General features: G+C 51.2%; 1 protein-coding gene across 1 annotated transcript in view; it reads left to right on the forward strand.

Annotated features, from left to right (window-relative positions):
* The first annotated feature begins 508 nt into the window (after positions 1-508).
* Positions 509-21,079, forward strand: part of PTPN5 (protein tyrosine phosphatase non-receptor type 5) — a 64,484-nt gene continuing 43,913 nt past the window's right edge. Inside the window, exon 1 of the mRNA XM_056130911.1 lies at positions 509-769. The gene's annotated coding sequence lies outside the window, so the exon portion shown is untranslated. The remainder of the gene's footprint in view (positions 770-21,079) is intronic.

Below are 21,079 nucleotides of genomic sequence, written 5' to 3' on the forward strand. Positions count from 1 at the left end.
CTCACCGGGGTCGATCCTTGGCACCGTGAGCACAGCCGGGTGTGGCTCAAAAACCAAAAACGGAATTTAGGATCCCCTGCCTGTTGCAGACCAACACCCCCCAAAAGCCCTGTATCCGGATGGAAGGTGGGGAACCCCCGGCCGCGCCACGTCAGCCTGCCCGACTGCGGGACTGCGTCGCGCGTGGGCGGCGGAGACCCCCCCCCCCCCCGGGTGCCCACAAGAACGCCGAGATCACGCGCGCCCCCGGGAAGGAGGCCGGGAAGGAAGGAGAACTTACTCCCCAGATCTGCGCTGGGGGTAGCAGGATGGGGAGCCGGTGCTCCCGATGCCCCGAGAGGGTCCTGAGCCCCCCGCCCCCAGCGCTCTGTGCGCCCCGGCATGCCACTCCGCGTATGCAGGTGTGGGCATGACGCGGGCATGACGCGGACAGCGCCACAGCACCCCCTCCGTGTAACTCTCGCTTTCGCCCTTCTAACCCCCTCCTTCCCTCTTCTCCCCGTTCTGACCCCTTTGTCTCGCTGGCCTCGACCCCCCCCCAAGTCAGTTCTGCACTGGGGGGTGCGGGGGGGCATCCGGGGCGCGCGGCCCCGCCGGGGTGCCTCTGGCGGTCGGCGGTCGGTGAGCAACGGCCCGGGGCTCCGGGCGCAGAAAATCATGAATGAAATGGAAGCGGGGCTCCCTCTCCCCCGCCCTCCCGGGCCAGGGAAGCTCGGCGCGGGCGCGGCGCCGGCGGGGACTCCGAGGGGAGAAGACGCCGGAGCTCAGGGTGAGGAGGGGAAGGTCCGGCGGCGCGGGCGCTCCCCGCCCCCCGCGCGCACCAGCCCCGCGGGCCCTGCGCAGCTCCCGGGGAGCGGGGCGGAGTCGGGGCTGAGGGTGCCCCAGAGCCCCGGCGGCGGCGGCGGCGGCGGCGGCGGCGACTGCGCCCGCCCCAGCCCCGGCGGCCGCGGGGAACTCGGGCCGGGGAGTGCGCACGGAGCGCGGGCCAGAGCGCCGGGGCAGACGCACCGACGGACCGACGAACGGACGGACGGACGCCCCCGCACACGCAGACGCACGGAGCTCGGCGCGGCCCCCGCGCGCGCACACACACACGCACATACACACACGCTCGCGCACACACACGCACACACCCATACACCCACGCACACACGGGGCGCACGCATACACGGGGCGCACGCACACGGAGACACGCGCCCCCTCCTCCCGCCGGCCTGCCCGCCCGCTCCCAGGCGCCGGGAGCCCGCTCTGGCCGGTAAGTGCGGCGCCTGCCGTGGGCGCTTTTGCTTGCCGGGAGCCCGAAGGCCGGCGGGGCGCGCGGTGCATCCCCCTCCCCGGGTAGCAGCGGACACCCCGCTCCAGCCCTCGGGGCCGGGAAGCCAGCGCCCGCCCCCGCCACGCCCCCACGGGGCTACCGGGCGCCCCGGGACGCGGGGAAAGGGGCTCCGGGAGCGGGATCGCGGGGTGCGAGTTCCCCCACCCACCCATCCACTCATCCCTCGAGCTGGCCCGGTGGGGGAGCGGAATCCGGGTTGGGGGTCCCGGGTCGGAGCTGCGCGGCTTGTCAGCTGCGTAGCGGCTCCCGGCGCCGAGGCTCCGAAGGGAGGTCGCCCTGTTCGGCCTGTAAAATGTGGCTCCCAGCCATCCCCGGCGGTGTAAGCCTAAAAGCACCCGCTTCACATCCACCCTCAAAATCCAAGCCCCCCGGGGAGTTGGGGGGGGGGGGTGTTTCATGCCCAGGCAGCCTCGTTTCCATTGCAGAGGCCTTGGCTCAAAGCAAAATCTAGACATGGCCTGGGTCAGAATCCTAAGGGTAAGCTTAGGGGAGCAGTACCAGAGGAACCGTGGGAACTCATGCGGTCCCCTCATTTCACAGACAGAGAAACTGAGGCCTGGGTGAGGCGGTCGCCAAGGTCACTGCAAAGTTAGTGGACAGACCCTGCGTTTGAAGCTCGAGTGCCTAGCTTTCATACTTAACGTCCACCGCTCGCCTGGCATCGTTGGATCCCTGAGCACCCCCCCACTTCCTCCATCCCCCAAACCCCAGAATCCAGAATTTCACCCTAGAATTCAGGAAAGCCCACCATCCCAGCCTTGCCTGCACTGGAGCTGCAAGTGCCTTTCAATTGCTAGGGTACCTATTGTTTAGGGAGGGGAAGGGGTAAAATAAATAAATAAGTGGGTCTTTAATTTGCTCTTTAGCCTGAAAAGAGGGCTCTCTTATGCAAGCACTCCAGGTCTGAGATTTAGTTTGGGAGACGGGAAGCATCCCCAGAACGAAGACCAGATTCCAGGGTGCTCCAAGACTTCTCTGCCTGCATCTTCAGACCAGTTGGTTTGGCCTTCAGAGACTCCTCGTGGACCGCTTTTCCCCACTGTGACCCAACCTTAAACCCTCCCAGGTGATTTTCTGTCTCCTCCAGGCCTAGGCCTTCTCTCCCAGCTTGACTTCTTTCCTCATCAGTGTGCGAGTGCCCCAGTCCTTGGCTTCCAGCCTCCCGCCTCCCCCTTTCTCCTTGATGTTGGTGGAGAGTGACCTCTGGCCCTTGCTGACAAAGCTGTCAGGGAGCTTGAGTTACATACAGCCCCCACAGGGCTCAAATGGAGGCTTAGCACACAGCTCCCTCAAGGACAGCTAGATGACCCCAGAGCCAAGCAGGATGCCTGCCTGGGTCAGAGAGGGTTCCCTGAAGGGTGGGTTGAAGGAGAGCTAGCTGCCTGGGGAGCGAGTAAGGTCAGATTTGCCTTGGAGAAGAGTGGGATCTGGGGTCCTTTGCTCTCTAGGGGACCAGAGGCCCTTAGCTCTTTGAAATGGGTGAGTAAGCTAGATGGGAGAGAGCAAGCGTGGCTACGTGGCATTATCTCAGGGTGGCCCCTATAAATGACACAGCTCCAGGCCTGCCCTTTGCACAGACTTCACAGTAAGTGGTGGTCCCTGAGTCTTTGCAGTGTGTGGGGTGCTGTCCTCCCTGAGACCCGGGACCCTTCTCGTGGTTTCCACAGCTTCGGTAAATGCTCAACAACCTCCTTGGGTCTTTGTTTCTCTAGCCAGAAAATAAGAGCTTCGGGCTGGAGATTGTCAGGATGTTTCTCACTTCTGAACAGGTTGGGGGCGGGGAGGGAGCACTTATTTATGTAACTGCAAAAGGCCTGCTTTCCCCTTCTATGAATGTGTGGGAATAAGATGAGATCATTTATGTGAGGGTACTTGCACTGTGCCTGAGGCGGAAGAAATGCTTGGGAATTGGTTGCTGTTGATACAGTTAAAGCCCTAGCTTTATGACTATTCCTCCCATTTGCTTCTTTGTTCAAAGTGCCCACTGATGTGGGGTTTTTAGACCCTCAAGGTCCTGCTACTTCAAAAACAATTTCTCCCTCTTTTTGCTGACCTGTTCCTGGAAACCTCCCTGGGAGAAATGGTCCTTTATCAAGCTCTTTTGCTCCTAAGCATGATGGTGTTTAATAAGTTATATGGTATCAAAGCATTTCTTACGCCCTATCCTTTGTACTTGGCCCCTGGAGCATACCTGTGACATCAATAGGCATTATGATTCTTATTCCGTAGGTAGGGAAGCTAACACTTAGAGTTAAATTTAACTAAGGATGTGTATGGACAAAATCTTAGGACCACAGTTTGCTTCCAGCTGGGATCATCTGACTCCAGATGACGAATTCTTCTTCATGCCAAACTGCTTTGTTCTTCCCTCAAGATCTGCCTTCACAGAGAGACAGATAACGACTTGAACAGAATTGAGAAGAAGAGGGCATCTTATTCTGCTGGAAGATTAGAAATGGCTTCTTGGAGGATTTAGGTAGTCTCAGAACCCCCAGTTGATATGAATTACTTGATAGAAGAAAAGAGGGGAAACATCCCAAGGAGTGGGAACAACCAACTGATATCAGGACTTTTAGGGCTGGATAGAAACTGAAAAGTGACTTTTTCTAACTAAACAAAAAAGAAAAGAAGAGTGGTGGAAACGAAGCTGCAGAACAGGATGGAGACAGTTGCTGGGGCTGAATTGAGGGTGAAGCTAAGTTTTTGAACAGGAGCAGGGAAAGATATGATCAAACCTGGCCATGAGGAAACTTGTTCTGGCAGCCCAGGGAGAACAGATTGGAGCTGGCTGGCAGGGAGCCTGGGTAGGAGATGATGGCAATGGTCTTGATGAGAGATAAGGGGGATCTGGTCTGGGCCGGGGGTGGCTGTAAGAGTGAAGAGGAAAGGAGGTCTGAGGTGGGAGGCTACCATGTCACCAAAATTGGCTGCTGATGGGATGTGAGTGTCAGAGGAAGGGAGGAATGAGAAGTGATCCCAAGGGATTGTGCCTGTGTATGTCTAAGGATGCCGTTCACAGAGTCCAGCAGGAGAGGGAGTAGGCTTCTGAGTGGTCTCAGGTGGTAAATTATAATGAATCTTCTTGTAGGATCCTGGCTCTCAAAAGCTAGTTTGCTCATTCATTCATTCATTCATTCACTCTCCAAAGATGTATAAGCAACGTTTGCGCAAAGCTGGGTTCTTCTAGGCTTTGGGGAGATGTTGCTGAAAAAATAATAAATAACTGCTTGCCCGGAGTGTACCAGGAAAGACAGAAAAGACAACATGATCAGACACAGTATTTAAAGGGGTGAGAAGCAAAAGTGAGGGTGAATCTCATGGGAAGTATGCTTTTAAATGGAATTGTCTTTGAGAAAGTGATATTTGAATAAGGAGTAACTGTTGAAGAAGACCTGAGAATAGCATGCATTCCTTCCCAGAATTCCTACCACAAGTGCAAAGGCCCTGGGGTCAGCTTGTTGTTTTCAGGGAATAGCTTGCTGCTTTAAAAGAAAAAGAAGAAGGGTAGTAAGAATGATGAGAGAGAATCAGCCAGATCATGGGGTGCAAACTTGAGGACAAAGTTTGACTCACTGTGTTGTGTCAAGGAGAACCTGGGTACTAACTAGTCTTGCACTCTCTTTGCCTAGTAAACCCGGGATGACATTCATTAAGCAGTGGCGCTCTACAGAGTTAAATAAATGTGGAAAGCCACCATTTGTGTACAAAACAGCATATCTTGGACTAATAAGAATGCATAAATAAAGATACTGTGGCATAGTAAACTGTAGTGTGATCAGAATGATAAAGCTCAGATATTGGAATGTCTGTGTTGTCATTTAGATGTGAATATTTGTGTCAAATCTGCATATTTTATTCACTATGGCTTGATACTATAAACACTGCTGTTGACTAAGCCTAAATAGTAAAACATACCTGAAATGACTGCAAAACAATTAAAAAGAGAATATTTATGGTCTTCCCTTCCCCGCTTCCAGTGTTAATGCATAGTCTTCTGGCGTCATTTCAAATTCCCCTTGTGCAACCCTTTCCTTCCCGGCCATTTCCCTCAAAGAGATTTCAGAAAAGCTCATATCTAGCACAAAAGCACAAAGGCCCTTGCGTGCATGACAAAGGTAAAAATCATCATTTCCGGATATTGAAATATTTCCAAAAAGACAGGGAAGTAGGAGGGAGACATTATTTAGAGAAATATAAAATCTTATAGGCACTTAATTGTTTAAATAGGATCTACTAGGGGGAATGGAAAGTCGCCAGAAGATGGCTTCATCATTGAAAGCGTTTGTCTGCAATAAGTTGAACACAGAGGATAGGGGAGCTTTCCAAAACGCCTGGCACTCTTCATCAAAAAGTTTACCCACTTACCTGGAAATATATATGAACAAATAGTCTTCTGGCCAGTGTGGGTTAGTCTAGCCATTATTAATTTCTGTATTCAGCCCTAAACATACTTATGATTGAGAACCTGGCAAACTCAGAACAGACCTGGCAGACTCTGTTTCTGCAGCTCTGGGAAGTAGGATTTGGGTTTCCAGTACCACTGACGCACTAGGTTCTGTGACCTGTGATATATGCAGGTCCACATATTCTATCTCCCAGGAAGAGAGTGAGGACCACCATACCACAGGAGTGTGGTTTCCTGCAGTTATTTTGGTGGATGGTGGGAGATGGAAGTGGTCATCCACAGATAGCACTGGATATTCGGCTGGATCTGGGGGTGAGGGGCAAGTTGTCATATGGTCTCAGTCTTCTTTGAATCACAGACTTGCCAAAATTTCCCCTAATTCAACATGTCTCATCATCTCTACAATTGGGAAGCTCTGGTCAGCACAAGAGTGAGGAACACCCTTCCAGTTTTGACACAGTGCCAACCCCCAAAAGCGTTTCCTTCCAGTCTTTTAGGTAGCATTATGGGAAAATACAGCTTTGCCCTATTCAACCTCATCCTCTCCATCTTGGTCGCATCTGGTTAGATGTGGGATGAGAACGGGATGAGAACCTCAGCCACCATGTCTGACAAACCTCAGAAACCCCCAGACTGTTAGAGGAAGAAAGTTGCAATAGGGAAAATGAAACCATGCTCCTTCCTGGTCCCTGGGATCTTGACTCAGGTTCCCATACCTGAGTATGTGATACAGCATGTTAGCGTATGAAGGTTGCCCCTGGCGCCACCATTTGTAGATTTTTTTCGTTGTTGTTGTTTTGCTTTATTTTGTTTTGGGGGGTGCTGTGCTCAGTAGTATTCAAGAATTACTTCTGACTCTGTGTTCAGGAGTGTCCCTCAGGGCTCAGGGAACCATCTGTGGTGCCAGCAATCAAACCAGAGTTTACCGTATGCAAGACAAACACCTGAACTCCTGAACTATCTCTCCAGCCCCTGCAGATTTTTAAGGGAGAGGGCATGTTGTTGAGAATTCTCAATGTAGTCATCACCTATTCTTGACCCAGTATCTTGGCTGCTGTGATGGTAAGATAAACTAGCCTTCCTTTTGCTAGTTAAGTTGCGGGTTGCAGCCGTGGGTGAGTTACACCCAACTTCAATATGTATCCCCAACTCCCAGAGAGCAACGAGGGATGGATTTGTGGACCTCAGCAATGGGCAACATGTGGTTGACTGGAATCATCCCCAAAGATTATGTTTTTTAACATCTGCTTAAGAATGTTGGCCAGCCTTTAAAAAAATTAGAGGCTGGAGTGATAGTATAGTGGGTAGAGCATTTGCCATGCACATGGCCGACCAGAGTTCGATTCCCAGCATCCCATATGGTCCCCTGATCACCTCCAGAAGTAATTCCTGAGTACAGAGCCAGGATTAACTCCTGTGCATAGCTGGGTGTGACTCCGCCCCAAAAAATAATAATAAATTAATTAACCTATAAAAAGAATGAAGCCTTACTCTAGAACAAATGTAAGCTGAACCTGAAGGTTGTAAGCCCTGTTCTTTTCCAGCCATAGTTCAGTACTCTTTATGAGTTAAAATTAGGGTCTAATTACCTAATTACCCTGCACTTTCCACTGAATATTTTACCATGACTTCCATGTTCATGTACTATCGCCCTATCCTCCATGACTTGACCAGGTTTTATTGAACCATTTCCTTATTAGTAAATGTGTTTATAGCTCAGCGGGTAGGGCGTTCACCTTACAAGCGGCCAACATGGCCGACCCGAGTTCGATTCCTCCACCCCTCTCGGAGAGCCCGGCAAGCTACCGAGAGTATTCGATATGCCAGACACAGTAACAACAAAGTCTCCAATGGAGACGTTACTGGGCCCGCTCGAGCAAATCGACGATCAACGGGAGGGCCTTTACCTTTACCTCGAGCAAATGTGTTTAGTAGTGAGCCTCGTCACATGCTTGCCTCTCCATCTCATATTCCCAAGGTACAAGCAAACTCAAAAAGCCTAGGATAGGGACAAGAAGGGTTGAGGATGAGGACAAAGGAAATAAAGTGTCAACCTTGGGCACAGAGACAGTACCTGCATGTCAGGCAGGAAGCCTGGCTCCATCCCTGGCACTGTATGGTCCCCAGAATACCTCCAGCAATGACAAACCCCCACAAGCACAAAGCCAGGAATTACCCCCAAGCACCATCAAGTGTTGCCCCCAAACAAATAAAAGAAATATTTTAAGAAGAAGAAAGCAAGTGTCAACTGTGGGCAGATGCAGCTTACTTCTTCTTCTTGTTTTTTTTCTTTCTGGGTCACACCTGGTGATGCACAGGGATTACTCCTGACTCATGCACTCAGGAATTACTCCTGGTGGTGCTCGGGGGACCATATGGGTTGCTGGGAATTGAACCCTGGTTGGCCGCGTGCAAGGGGTGTGCTGTCCACTGTGCTATCGATCCAGCCCCTGCAGCTTGCTTTTATGGGTGCAAATAACATGGCTGCAGACCCTGATGTAGAAAAAGAAAAGGAGATGTGAGGGCTGGAGCCAAGGAGAGACTGGAGAAGGACATCAGGACCCAGGAGGTCAAGCCCAGAGCACTGAGGACATAACAGGGATATGAATTCAGGCAGATGGAGCCACTCCAGTATTTTATTGGTCTGGTTTCAGAGTGCTTTTTTTGGTTTGTTTGGTTTTTGTTTGGGGCCTACACGCAGCAGTACTCAGGGCTTACTCCTGGCTGTGCACTCAGGGATCCATATGGGATGCCAAGGATTGAAGCAGGCTTGGACACATGCAGGGCGAACTCCTCCCCTCTGGACTATCTTTCCAGCCCCAAGATGGAGCAAGGGGGGGGTAATTTTTTTAAATAATGTAAAAATCCATCAAATACGCAATTTTAACTCTTTTTTTGTTTAGTTGTGGGCCACACCTGGTGGTGCTCAGGGTTTACTCCTGGTTCTGTGCTCAGAAATCACTCCTGGCAAGCCCAGGAGACCATATGTAGTACTGGGGGTTGAACTCAGATCGGCCACATGCAAGGCAAGTGCCTTAGCTGCTGTACTATCTCTCTGGTTTTATTTTAAGCATCTTGAGGCACAACGTTCTGTGGCCTTAAATGCATTCACTTTGTTGTCAGTCATCACCACCATGTATCCCTAGCACTCTTTTCTTCATCTTGCAAAACTAGTTCTGGATCCATTAAACAGTCGTTCCTCATATTCTGCTCCCCGTCAGCCTGTCAGAATCTCTCTTCTACTTGCTCTCTCTGTGACTGCACCTACTCTCGATTCCTCACATAAGTGGAATCATGCAATACATATTCTTCCATGTGAAGATTTGCTGTGTCAGTGTTCGTAAGGCTCTCCATTAACTTCACATCACTTGTGTTATGTATGTCATATTGTTCTTTCTTTTCTTTTTTTTTTCCTTTCTGTTAAGAAGCCACATCCAGCAGTGCTCAGGAGTTACTCCTGGCTCTGCACTTAGGAATCACTCCTGGAAGTGCTCAGGGTACCATATGGGATGCCAGGGGTCGAACCCTGGTCAGCTGCCTGCAAGGCAAACATCCTATCCACTGTACTATCACTCCAGCCCCTGTTCTTCCTTTTGGAGACCAAATAGTATTCCATTGTTTGTATATACCATGTTTTGTTTATTCATTCATCCGTTGATGGACACATGCCCTGTTCCCACCTCTGGCTGTTGTAAATGATGCCTCTGTGAGCACAGATATGCAAGTATCTCTTTGAGTACCAGTGGCAGTTTTTTTAGGTCTGTACTTAAATATTGGGCTGGAGTGATAGCACAGTGGGTAGAGCGTTTGCCTTGCAGGCGACCGACCTGGGTTTGATTCCTCCATCCTTCTCTGAGAGCCTGGGAAGCTATCAAGAGTATCCCACCCGCACAGCAGAGCCTGGCAAGCTCCCCATGGAGTATTTGATATGCCAAAAACAGTAACAACAAGTTTCACAATGGAGACATTACTGGTGCCCACTCGAGCAAATCGATGAACAACAGGAGGACAGTGCTACAATGCTACAATGCTACCTAAATATCAAATGCTGGGTCCTATGGCATTCTACTCACTTAATTTTTTTAGTTTGGGGGTTGGTTCATTTGTTTTGTTTTCTTACAGTTTCTTTGGAAGGGTTAGTTTTGTGGGGGGCCATACTAGATGATGCTCAGGGCTTACCTCTGGCTCTGCACTCAGGAATTACCCAAGGTAGTGCTTGGGGGACCATATGGGGTGCCAGGGATTGAACCTGTGCCGCAGACAGGGCAAATGCCCTCCCCCTGTACTATCATTCAGGCCCTTTCTTGGGGGGGAGGTTGGAGAGAAGGTATTTATTTGGTTTTAGGTTTTGTTTGCTTGGGGCCCACACCCCTGTGTTGTTCTGCGCTCCTGGAGAGGCTCAGGGGACCATATGGGGTGCTGGGAATCAATCCAGGTCTACCGTGTGCAAGGCAAGCACCCTACTCACTGTACTATCTCTCTCTGGACCCAGGAGGTTTTTTAAATAGAATTTTTTTGTGTACCTAGCATGGGCAGGGCAGGGTAGGGTAGAAACCTGATAAGATATTAAGACTACAGGTTATGAAGAAAACATTTTTAAAGCAAATTTTGTGTAAGCCCTGTAAAACCAATTTTGTAAAGCCAAATTCTGTGCATGGCCTTGAGGTAGTGGGGAGGAGCAGAAGTGACTGGGGATGGATGCAGCCTCCGGTTTGGAAAGATTGCTGTGATTGAGAGGCACCGTGGGTGGAAAAAGAAAACTCCCAGGAGAGGCCTTAGTGGATGGAATTCATTCATGCTGGAGTCTTCAGCGAGCCAGGAAATCAGCGCTGTCCCCAGGGCCCTGCCCACAAGGGGGTTACATCTGTAGGGATGCCAGAGGCGTAACCTGGCAACGGTGCCTGTCCTGATGCCAGCTGCCACAATAATAAGCAGAACCTTTTACTGGGTGCTTACTACATTATTTCACACCCCCCGCCTTCCTGACAGCCTTGTGCAGAAGGTTTGCCTTCTCTTCTTCTGACAGGTAAGGAAACACTCCAGAACTTAAGGAACTTAACCAAGAACACACAGCAAGTCACTGACGGAATTGGAATTCAGACCTAAGCAGTTGCTGTGCTCTGGTACTGAGCAGAGAGCTCTGAGAACGTGAGAAAGGAACCTGCCCCATCTGGGGTCCATGAAGGCTTCCTGGAAGAAAGGGCCAGGGGAACAGTGGCGTGTAACTTGACAGTATTCTCCTTGGGTGCATAATCTCAGAAAATGAGTTTTTTTTAGCATCCAGCCCTGATTCTAGGTGACTCTGACCATCTAAGGGCACCTCCTGCCTTAATGCCAGTCTGTATCAGAGGAAGATGATCACGTATCATCCTGGTGCTTGCTGTGTGGCAGAGGGGCAGGGGATGGAGATCAGGAGTGAGTGACTCCATCTACCACAGACTTCACTGCATCCTGCTTCCTGAACCAGCTTACTTCCAATACCTCTAGGATGCCTTCAAGAGGGACCCCAAGGGCTGGAGCAATAGTACAGAGAGTAGGGCACTTGTATTGGACACAGCCATCCCAGGTTCGATCCCCAGTAGTTCATATGGTCCCCTTGAGCCTGCCAGGTGTGATCTCTAAGCACAGAGCAGGAGGCATCCCTGAGCTCCACTGCATGTGACCAAACCCACTCACCCCTCAACCCCCTGCAAACAAGAGGGATCTCAAAGTTCCCACTGGATCTGGGCAGAGCAGGCCGGTGAGCTGGAGTTCACCAAACACAAAACCTGGGAGTGGTGGTGGAGGTCATTTGTCCACCTTGTGTGTGATGTCCCTGACTCCATGCCTGGACTGACCGTGTGAACTCCCATCATTGCCAAAGCCCTATACTGAACGAGCCTGTTGCTCCCCATGGCCTTTGGCAGCTTCTCGTCATGGAGCTCCTAGATGGCTTCTAGATGGGAGAGTTCTTGGTCATGAAAGCATCCTTGGCTCCTCTGCACCCTGTCCTTACCTGTCCTCCACTCACACTCTGAATCATTGTGATCACTGGACAGGCTCACACAACGTGGAAGCTACTTCTTAAACGGGAAATGTGCAATCCAGAAGTGTTCTGTTAAATGTGTGTGTGTGTGTGTGTGTTTTTAAATTCTATCTTTGTTTGGGGGCCACATCCAGAGGTGCTCAAGGCTTACTTCTGGCACTGTGCTCAAGGATCACTCCTGCTGGGAATCAGGAAACCACATGTGGTACCAGGGCTCAAACCCAGATTGGCCTCATGCAAAGTAAGCATGTAATCCCTGCCCTTCCTCTCTGGCCCCTGTTCGGTGACTTTTGATGTTAAAGTAGGATGTTAATGTACCCAAGCTGGAATTGAGAAGTGAAACATTTCCATCACCCCTGAAAGTTCCTTCTTCCTTCTTTGGAGTCCATACCTGCCCTCGGGTAACTGCTGTTCCAGTTTCTGTCATGGCCAACAGGTGTTGTCTCTCTGACCGTCCTATGAATGGAATCATATGGGAGGTGGTCTTTTGTCTTGTTTGCAGAGCAAAACATGTGGTACCCGCAGTTTTCCTGATGCACACCCAGTTCTAAAGCCTACTAGGATGACCGCCCCTGTTCTATGGGTGTAAGTGAGCATGTCTAAGCCCAGTGCACGGAAACCACTCCCTGGTGCTGAGCGTTCTGTGCTGCCTGGTCCCCAGCCCCACCCGGGGACCTCCCCTCCCCGCACCCCTGCCCTTTCTCTGCTCCAGGCTTTTGCCCCTGCCGCATTCCCTTCTTACCTTGTGTGCTGAACTTCTAGAGGAGGTTGGGCATGGCCTCTCTGCACAGTTTCCCATACTGCCCCTTGTACCTGTCAAGGAACGTGAGAAAGGAACCTGCCCCATCTGGGGTCCATGAAGGCTTCCTGGAAGAAAGGGCCAGGGGAACAGTGGCGTGTAACTTGACAGTATTCTCCTTGGGTGCATAATCTCAGAAAATGAGTTTTTTTTAGCATCCAGCCCTGATTCTAGGTGACTCTGACCATCTAAGCCCTGATGATGTGCAGTACATTTTTGGTTTTTGTTTTTGGGCATTTTGGATCTTTTTTTTTTAGGGTGGGGAGGTGATTAGTGCCACACTCAGAAGTGCTCAAAGTTTACTCCTGGCTCTGTGCTCTTGGCAGTGCTCAGAGAACCCTATGGGATGCCAGGGATCAATCCCAGGTTGGCCGTGTGCAAGGTCAGTGCCATACCCACTGTACTATCTCTCTGGCCCCCGTTCAGCACATTTCTGACCCAGCTTATTGAACTGGAAGCAGGTTTCAGGCAGGGCCAGGGTCTGGAACTTTCTCCTCTGTGTATCTCCACGGGCTCAGCACAGATCCCGAGAGTGGAGAAATGAATGTTGAGGCTTTGCCTCAGGTTTATTTTACAGGCAAACCGGGTTTAAAATAACTCCACAGAATGTATCTCAAAGTGCCCTGTTAGGCCTGTCTAAGAAGGGTAGTCCCAAAAGTCAGTGTTATCTCCAGCAGAGATTAGAACTGCAGAAAGAAGCAGAGCCAGGCCCCCACCTTTCTCCCCGGACCACCTGACATCATGGAAAAATGGTATTGGTGAGTGCAAAATAGTCAAGAAAATCAAAGGAACAGGCCAGGGATCAATCAGGGGAAAAAAACTGCCGGGAGGAGGTGAGTTCTAAGCATTTTCCACAGGAGTCCATAGCAGGAAGTTACATAATCCAAGGATGATACACAGAGAACCTGAAACCTTGATCCAGGCTGCCCTGGATCCTGGGCCTGGTTGGGCTCCTGTCATCCTGACTCCTCTTTCCTCACTCCCTCTTAGTGCCCCCTCACTTAGCCACTCCCTCCTGGCCACCTACCTGAGTGTGCAGGAAAGGGCAGGATGCCCCTTGCCTGGCCGCCTCCTCATTCATGGGGGATACGGCAGGAAACCATAACCCTCCTCAGTCCGAGCGCCTCCCAGAAGCCAAGAGCATAGGAGAGCCTGGAGCAGCCCAGGGTGAGGCTCCCATGTTTTGAGTCACAGTCCAGGACCCTGAGGAATGGTCACATGCAAAGCCCCTCCCCCCTCTATCCTTGAGCTTGCTCTTTCCTGCCTTGTTCTCATTAGCACCAGGTACCCCTGATGGAGCCCGAGAAAAGGGGAGTCAGAGGCTTGTAGTTGTAGTTGGTGGCTCTGGGTGGTGCGGAGAGCCAGTGCCAAGATGAGGGGGAGACCGGCCAGGCAGCTCTGAACTGAGCTGGGAAGCCGATGGTCAGCAGGAACGGTACCTCGACTGCAGTCCTTCCTGCATCCAGCCTTTTCCAGGGCTCCTGGAAAAGGAGAGGCTGCAGCTCTCCGTGCCAGGCTCCCAGGAGAAGAAACTGAGGCTCAGAGTGATCCAGGCAGTGACCCAGGGTCTGAGGGGAAAAGGTTGCAGAGGAAAATGTTTCTACCTCCCGCTCCAGTCTTGCTCCAGAGGACAATTGCCCGCGATGGGGGTGTGTGTGTGACAATAGTTCACTTGTCTTAGGTGAGGAATCTCCCCAGCACAGGCCCCTGTGTTGACAGCCCCTTGCCTGGCCTCCCATCTCGCCGCCTCCTCTATCATGAGGAGACCAGGCAGCCCAGTTGCCATTGAATTGACTACCCATGGCCCAGGCCTAGCCTCTGGCCTGTCTTCTCCATTAGTGGATCCATAGTGACTGCATTCCTGCTCTCGTGCCTGTTGCTCCCGTGTCCCATCCCAGGTGCCTGTGACTGCCTAATAGCATGTGGTCACTCAGTCTTCCCACACTGTTGTCATCATTCTAGGAAATTAGATATTGGAAAGTACTCGGCACATGTTAGGTGTGCAGCTAGGATTTCACTGGAATTCAGGAGGCAGCAGTGGGCTACTTGGGCAGCCAGTCTAAAGCCTGTGATGTGTGGTTTGTTTTCATTCATTTTGGTCTTTGGGCCACACCCAGCAGTGCTCAGGGCTGACTCCTAACTCTGTGCTCAGGCGCCAGTCTCTCCTTTTATAGAGCTCAAGGGACCATCTGAGATGCTAGAGATCAAGCCCGTGTCGGCTAATGGAGGGCACTATAGTCTCTCTCCAGACCTATCTACTTATTTGTATAGAGGTCACTGTCAGTGGTACTGGGGAACTCAGTATCATTCCCAGGGATGCTCAGTCCAGCAGGATGGTCCTAGAGGTTCTGTGCTTGCGTCCAGCATAGTTAGGGACAACAGAGTTCCTTGCTGGTGCTGGAGTTGGGAACTATGTGGTGCTTGCGACCAGATTTGGAGTCTTTCCCATTCCAGGCATATGCTTTGTCCACAGCCCTGGTTGTGTTTTTCTTCCTCTTTTCTGTACGTGTGATACTGAGTAGCAGGGATGGAACCCAGAGCCTTACACAAGCAAGGTGAGTGCTCTACCACTGAGCACCCTATTTTTCAATTTGTCTCTTTATTATTTTTTTCAACACCACACCCATCACAGTGCACTCTCTCTCTCTCTCTCTCCCAAGGTTTCCAGCACCTCTCCCTCCCAGTGTCCCAAACTCAAATGTGTGGATCAGTTCTCCCATTATATTTCCTTTAACCCTTTGATGCTAGCTTGTTGTTTTTTTTTTGTTTGTTTTTTTTTTCTTTTTGGGTCACACCCGGTGATGCACAGGGGTTACTCCTGACTCAGCACTCAGGAAGAACTCCTGGCGGTGCTCAGGGGACCATAGGGATGCTGGGAATTGAACCCGGGTCAGCCACGTAAGGCAGACACCCTACCCGCTGTGCTATTGCTCCAGTCCTTGTTGTGTATTATTATTATTATTATTATTATTATTATTATTATTCTTGAATCATTGTGGGATACGTTACAAAACTCTCATGATTGAGCTTCAGTCATACAATGATTGAATACCCATCTCTCCACCAGTGTACATTTTCCACCACCAATGTCCACGGTATCCCTCCTGCCATCCCCACCCCAGCCCACCCCCTGCCTCTATGGCAGACAATTTACTTTTTTACTCTCTCTATTTATTTTGGGGCATTATGGTTTGCAATGCAGATACTGAGAGGCTGTCATGTTTGATCCTTAGTCTACTTTCAGCACACATCTCCCAGCCCAAGTGGTCCCTCCAACCATCACTGACCTAGTAATCTCTTCTCTATCCCAGCTGTCTTCTCCCCAAGCTCATGAGGCAGGCTTCCAACCATGGAGCAATCTTCCTGACCCTTGTCTTTATTCTCCTTGGGTGTTAGTCTCATATTATGTTATTCTACAAATGAGTGCACTCATTCTTTGTCTGATCTTCTCTGACTCATTTCACTGTTGCTGTGTATTTTTATGTCCAACATATGAGAGAGATCTTTCTGTATCTATCCCTTTTTTTCTGATTCATTTCACTCAGCATGATATCCTAGTGTTCCATCCATGTTGCTGCAAATTGCATCTTTTTATTCTTTCTTAGAGCTGCATAGTATTCCATTTTGTATATAATGGGATTCGTGATCCATTCCATTGTAGTTGGGCATTTGGGTTGTTGTCATATCTTGGTTGTTGTACTAAGTGTGGCAATGAACATAGATATGCATATATCCTTTAGAATTGTTTTTGTGTTTTGGTGATTGCTGGATTGTATAGTAGTTCTGTTCCTACTTTTTGGAAAGATCTCCATATTGCCTTCCATAGAGCTAAGCCAGATAACATTCCCACCAATGGTGGACAAAGTTTCCTTTCTCACCACGTACAAGCCTGCCAACACTGACTGTTTCTGGACTTTTGGATGCATGCCATTCTAGTGGGCCTGAGATGATATCTCATTGTTTGGATAAAACCACCTTCCTTGTGCTTTTAACAAGCCACATAGACATGCTCCAACTCTAGCCCATTTCTTTATCTTGAATATCTGCCCAGTGCCAGAAAGAGGGGAAAGACTGGAAATAAATCAGTCCACACCAGAAGCAAACCTCGCTAGTTTAAGTAGTCTGCTCCTAGGGCTTGGGCCTGATCAGTGCCACTTACTGGCTGTGTGGCTGTGAACTCCATCTCTCCAGGCCCCAGCTCCATGTGTGTGGACAGGTGGGATGGCTGCGTGGCTCCCAGAGTGAGCGTGAGAGATGCAGGGTGGTATGGGGAGCTCAGTGTGAGGCCAGGAAACAATGCAAATGGGTTACCTCTATCTTGTAGAGAGGAAGAAGGTAAGGGCAAGTTCCCTGTTCTTCCAAAGGGAGTCAGGGAGGCTGCTGCTGAAGAGGTGACCTTAGAACAGGGTCTTAAATGGCAAATCAGAGTTTCCCAAGTAGAGAAATGAAACGGGATCTTTTTTATACATTTGCTACAGTATTCTTTATTGACAACTTTTCTCCTCTATTTTGTGTATTGTTTATATATATTTTTAAATTTTTTTATTAGTGAATCACCGTGGGGTACAGTTACAGACTTATAAACTTTCGTGCTTGCATTTCAGTCATACAATGGTCGAGTACCCATCCCTCCCCCCAGTGCCCATTTTCCACCACCAATGGTCCCAACATCCCTCCCACCACCCCCGCCCCATCCCCTCCAGAAATGGGGTCTTTTCTAGTGAGGGGAAGGTGCATTTCCAGGTTTTAAAATGTGTCCCAAAGTGGGTGACAGTGGCCCCTGGGCTTGAGGTGAATGCAGTTGTAGGGTCATGGTGGAAGGTGGGGGTGGGGGGGCAGGGGGAGCTTTGAGTTTATTCCTTTAAAGAGGGGAATGTTGAGTGATCTTTTTTTTTTTCTGAAAAGAGGATGCTTGTCAGATAAGTTTGGGAACCTCTGCATTCGAGGTAGGGAAGTGCTACCGAATGTCTAAATGAACGGAAATACTGGAGCACCCCACAAGAGGTGCGATCACGCCTCCCATGTTTGTGGTTGCCTCTTCTCTTGCTGTAAATTAAACTGTGTACCTGTGTGTGAGAAAGAGTGAGCGAGATAGAGACACAGAGAGATATAGAGACAGAGAAAGACAGAGGTTCAGAGAGAGAAACAGAGACAGACACAAAGAGACACATAAAAATACAGGGAGAGACAGATATAGAGAGACAGAAACACAGTGAGAGGCACAGAGACACAAAGAGACAGAGACGGAGAGAGACAGAGAGAGACAGAGATACAGAGAGACAAAGACAGATACAGAGAGAGAAAGAGAGACAGAGAGAGTGAGAGAGAAAGAACAGAGGAATGCCTTTGATCTTGATGAAAGTTAAACAAGATGACTCTTGATTTCAGAAATCTTGTCCTCCAATTGGTTGCCCTAGGGGGCTTCTGCCCTCCACACAGGTGGAACTGTTCACAGCAGACACTGTTTAGCACTGCCAGGCATAGTCTCCGCCTGTCACCATGTGGGACAGGACCTGTCCTCCCCACCCCCCGAAGGCCAGGCAACTGTGTGTCCCTGTGATAGGGGGAGCCCACTGCTCCTCTCTCCCCTCCCACCCCCACCATCCACCTCACTAATCCTGACAGCCCCGGAAGTGAAGCTTGACTGTAAAAGAAAAATATCTTTGGGTGCCAGAGAGGTGGTTCAGTGGGCTGGGCATGCAGAACAGGCTTTGTATGCTCTGGCCCTTCGCTCAGTCCCCAGCACTGCCAGAAGTGACCCCTGAACACCGAGCCGAGAGCACCCTGAGCACCCCCAGGTGTGCTCTCCCCACCCCCCTTGCAAGAAGAGGAAATAGCGCTGTTGCTGCGAATGCTGCTGCTTCGTGTATCCTCGACTCTGCTTAGCGCCTTGTTTTCAGCAAAGGCTGAAATCCAGACACGAGGAGGCTTTAGGCAGCGGGCACAGAATAGTCCTGACAGCTGTATGACCTGGGGCAGGTCACTTTACTTCTCTGAGTCTCCTGTTTTCTCAGGTGAGGAGATGTTCTTCTTGAGACTGTTCTTGGGATTCAGGTCGGCCTCTTCTCTGGAGACTAAGGAAAGAAGGAACATGAGAAGAAAGAAAATCCCCATGGGTCACGGTCAGTGGCCGCGTCCATGCCCGACTGCGTTCCACACTGCCCCTTGTCAACCCTGATTCTTCTCTGTTCCTTGAAGGTTTCCGGCTCGACACTCCCTCACGTGGCCTCTTCCTGCCTGAAACACTCCCTCTGCACCTCTTTCATGCTACAGCTGCTCCCCCCCTTTCTTTCATTTCTCATCAGAGACCCCTTCCGGTGGCCTTGTGTGAGCCTGTCTACCTCTTTAGAGGGCCTCATCAGCACCCGCACAGCGGCCTGCTCTTCTGCCACCAAGCATGCACCTGTGCTGTCGATTTTTTTTTTATGTTTGTTTAGGAGGCCACATTTAGTGGTCCTCGGGGATTACACCTGACTCATTTCTTGCGGGGTGGGGAGGTGTCACTCCAGTAAATCTATGGGGTCCAAGATCAAACCTGGACCTCCCTCTTGAGTCACCTCTCCTAGCTTTTGCCTTTGCTTTTGTTGTTTTTTGTTCTGGGACCATCTCTGATGGTGCTCTGGGTTTAACCCTGGCTCTGTGCTCAGGGATCATTCCTGATGGACCTGGGGAATCATATGAGGTGCTTCGGATCGAACCCAGGCTGGCCTTGTGCAAAGCAGATGCCTCCCCTCTTTCGAGCCCCGACCTTTGACTCCTTGTCCCCCTCCAGTAAGCTGCGAGAGCCCCATCTTCATTGCATTCCCAAGACGTCACTGGGACCTATCTGTATTCGCGAATGTAGTAGACGACGGGCCTGAACCAAAGAATGTTCCTGTCCCGGAATCACACAGGAAGATGAAAATGTGTGTGGCCAGGTTGGGCCTCCCTAGCACCTGCCCATCATCCCTGCCCCCTGAATCTCTGCCATGCCCACATCCCCAGCTTCCCCCAGCAGAGCGGGAGGGTGGCACCATCGGTGTCCACACATCGCAAGTAGAGAACACGCAGAGCCTGTGTTTGCGATCTAGAACACTCCAAGTTTGCAGTCGGCTCAGACGTGGGCACAGATGGCTGGACAGTGGACAGCTGGGCAGGATGGAAATAGCAGTGAACTAAGCATTGGGAGTCCTGGGCTTAGAGTCTGTCTGTTCCTCAGTTTCCTGCACTCACCAGTCTGGGCGCGGTGGCTGCCAGCTACAGCAACTGACACAGGAGCTTGGATGGAAAAGCTCTTGTTCGAAAGCTTGGGGCACGGCACAAATGATCCATCAGCCACCTCTCTCCCGGGCCCCTGTCCTCTGACAGGGGATAGACAGGGCACCAGGGAAGGGGAGAATTAACTCCCCTGAAAGAAATTGGGATGCAGGGGGGATGGAGAACTTCCTGAAAACAACTGTTTGCAACACTGTGTGACCTGGGATCAGTCACTTAGCCACTCTGTGACCCAGTTTCCACATCCGGGTGTTCTAAAGCCAGCTTGTCTTCTCCATGCAAACCTCCGGAGGGGGATGCTTTATGCCTGAGAAAAAACCTCAGATGGTGTGACTCCGTGGGGGAAGGTGTACTGCAGGTCATCCCAATGACCAGGGTCCACCCTCTCCGCGTGCCTGCTCTGGACATGGGCCCAGTGAGCCTGAGCTCTGATTTCCATGGAGCCAGCCTGTCCTCTGCCCCTGCACGCCGACGTCAGCAGAGGAAAATCTGGAGGGCCTCACCGACCTCTTCCTGGCCATCTCCACCAGGCTTGGGGTCCCCCGGCGTTGCTCCCTATCCCTGCAGAGCCCCCAGAGCCCACACTGCTGAGCCCCCCGATGTGTCCTTCATTCGACCTCCACTGTGTGCATTGACAGGCGAGGCCTCGAACACCTGGGGTGCAGGGGTGGCTGCGGAAGCCTGCTGGGGGCGGCAGGTGCACAAACAGCTAACTATAGCGGCAGAACAAAGTAAGAGGAGAGAATCGTGTGAGTGGGGCGGGGGGTGGAAGGGGGCGAGACTGGGAGGGGAGAGCGTTGTCTCCCCAGCAGACCAGGAAGCGCTCAGCATTGGGGGGGCACAGAGAATAATGTGTCCAGCTGGGCAGGCACGGACAGTGAAGGCTCACTGCACCCACTACTCTCAGGAACCCAAAGCACCAAGGACAGTGTGCACAGGCCTGGAAGCGGGAGAAGGCAGGCTTGATTCAGGGCAGAGAGATAGCTAGTGAGGTGGGGGCTTCGGGTGGAAGGTTGGCACCCTGTGTTGACAGTGAGGCTGTCTAGAAGGTTCTGAGAGCCTCAGGGAAGTGAGGCTGTAGGTAGAAGGTGTGTGTGCCTGGGGATGGGTTAGGAGGTTCTGGGCCAGCTCAGACTCACGTCCAGGAACCCCGGTGGCTCTCAACTTCCCCTTGGCTCTCCTGCCTGGCACATGGGCATAGCCCACCCCCTTCCTGAGTCCCATCCCAAACCTGTCCGCTCTTTCTCTAAGGCCCGGGCA

The sequence above is a fragment of the Sorex fumeus genome, unplaced genomic scaffold, assembly GCF_029834395.1.
Source record: "Sorex fumeus unplaced genomic scaffold, SorFum_2.1 ptg000007l, whole genome shotgun sequence".
In the NCBI taxonomy this organism is placed as follows: domain Eukaryota; kingdom Metazoa; phylum Chordata; class Mammalia; order Eulipotyphla; family Soricidae; genus Sorex; species Sorex fumeus.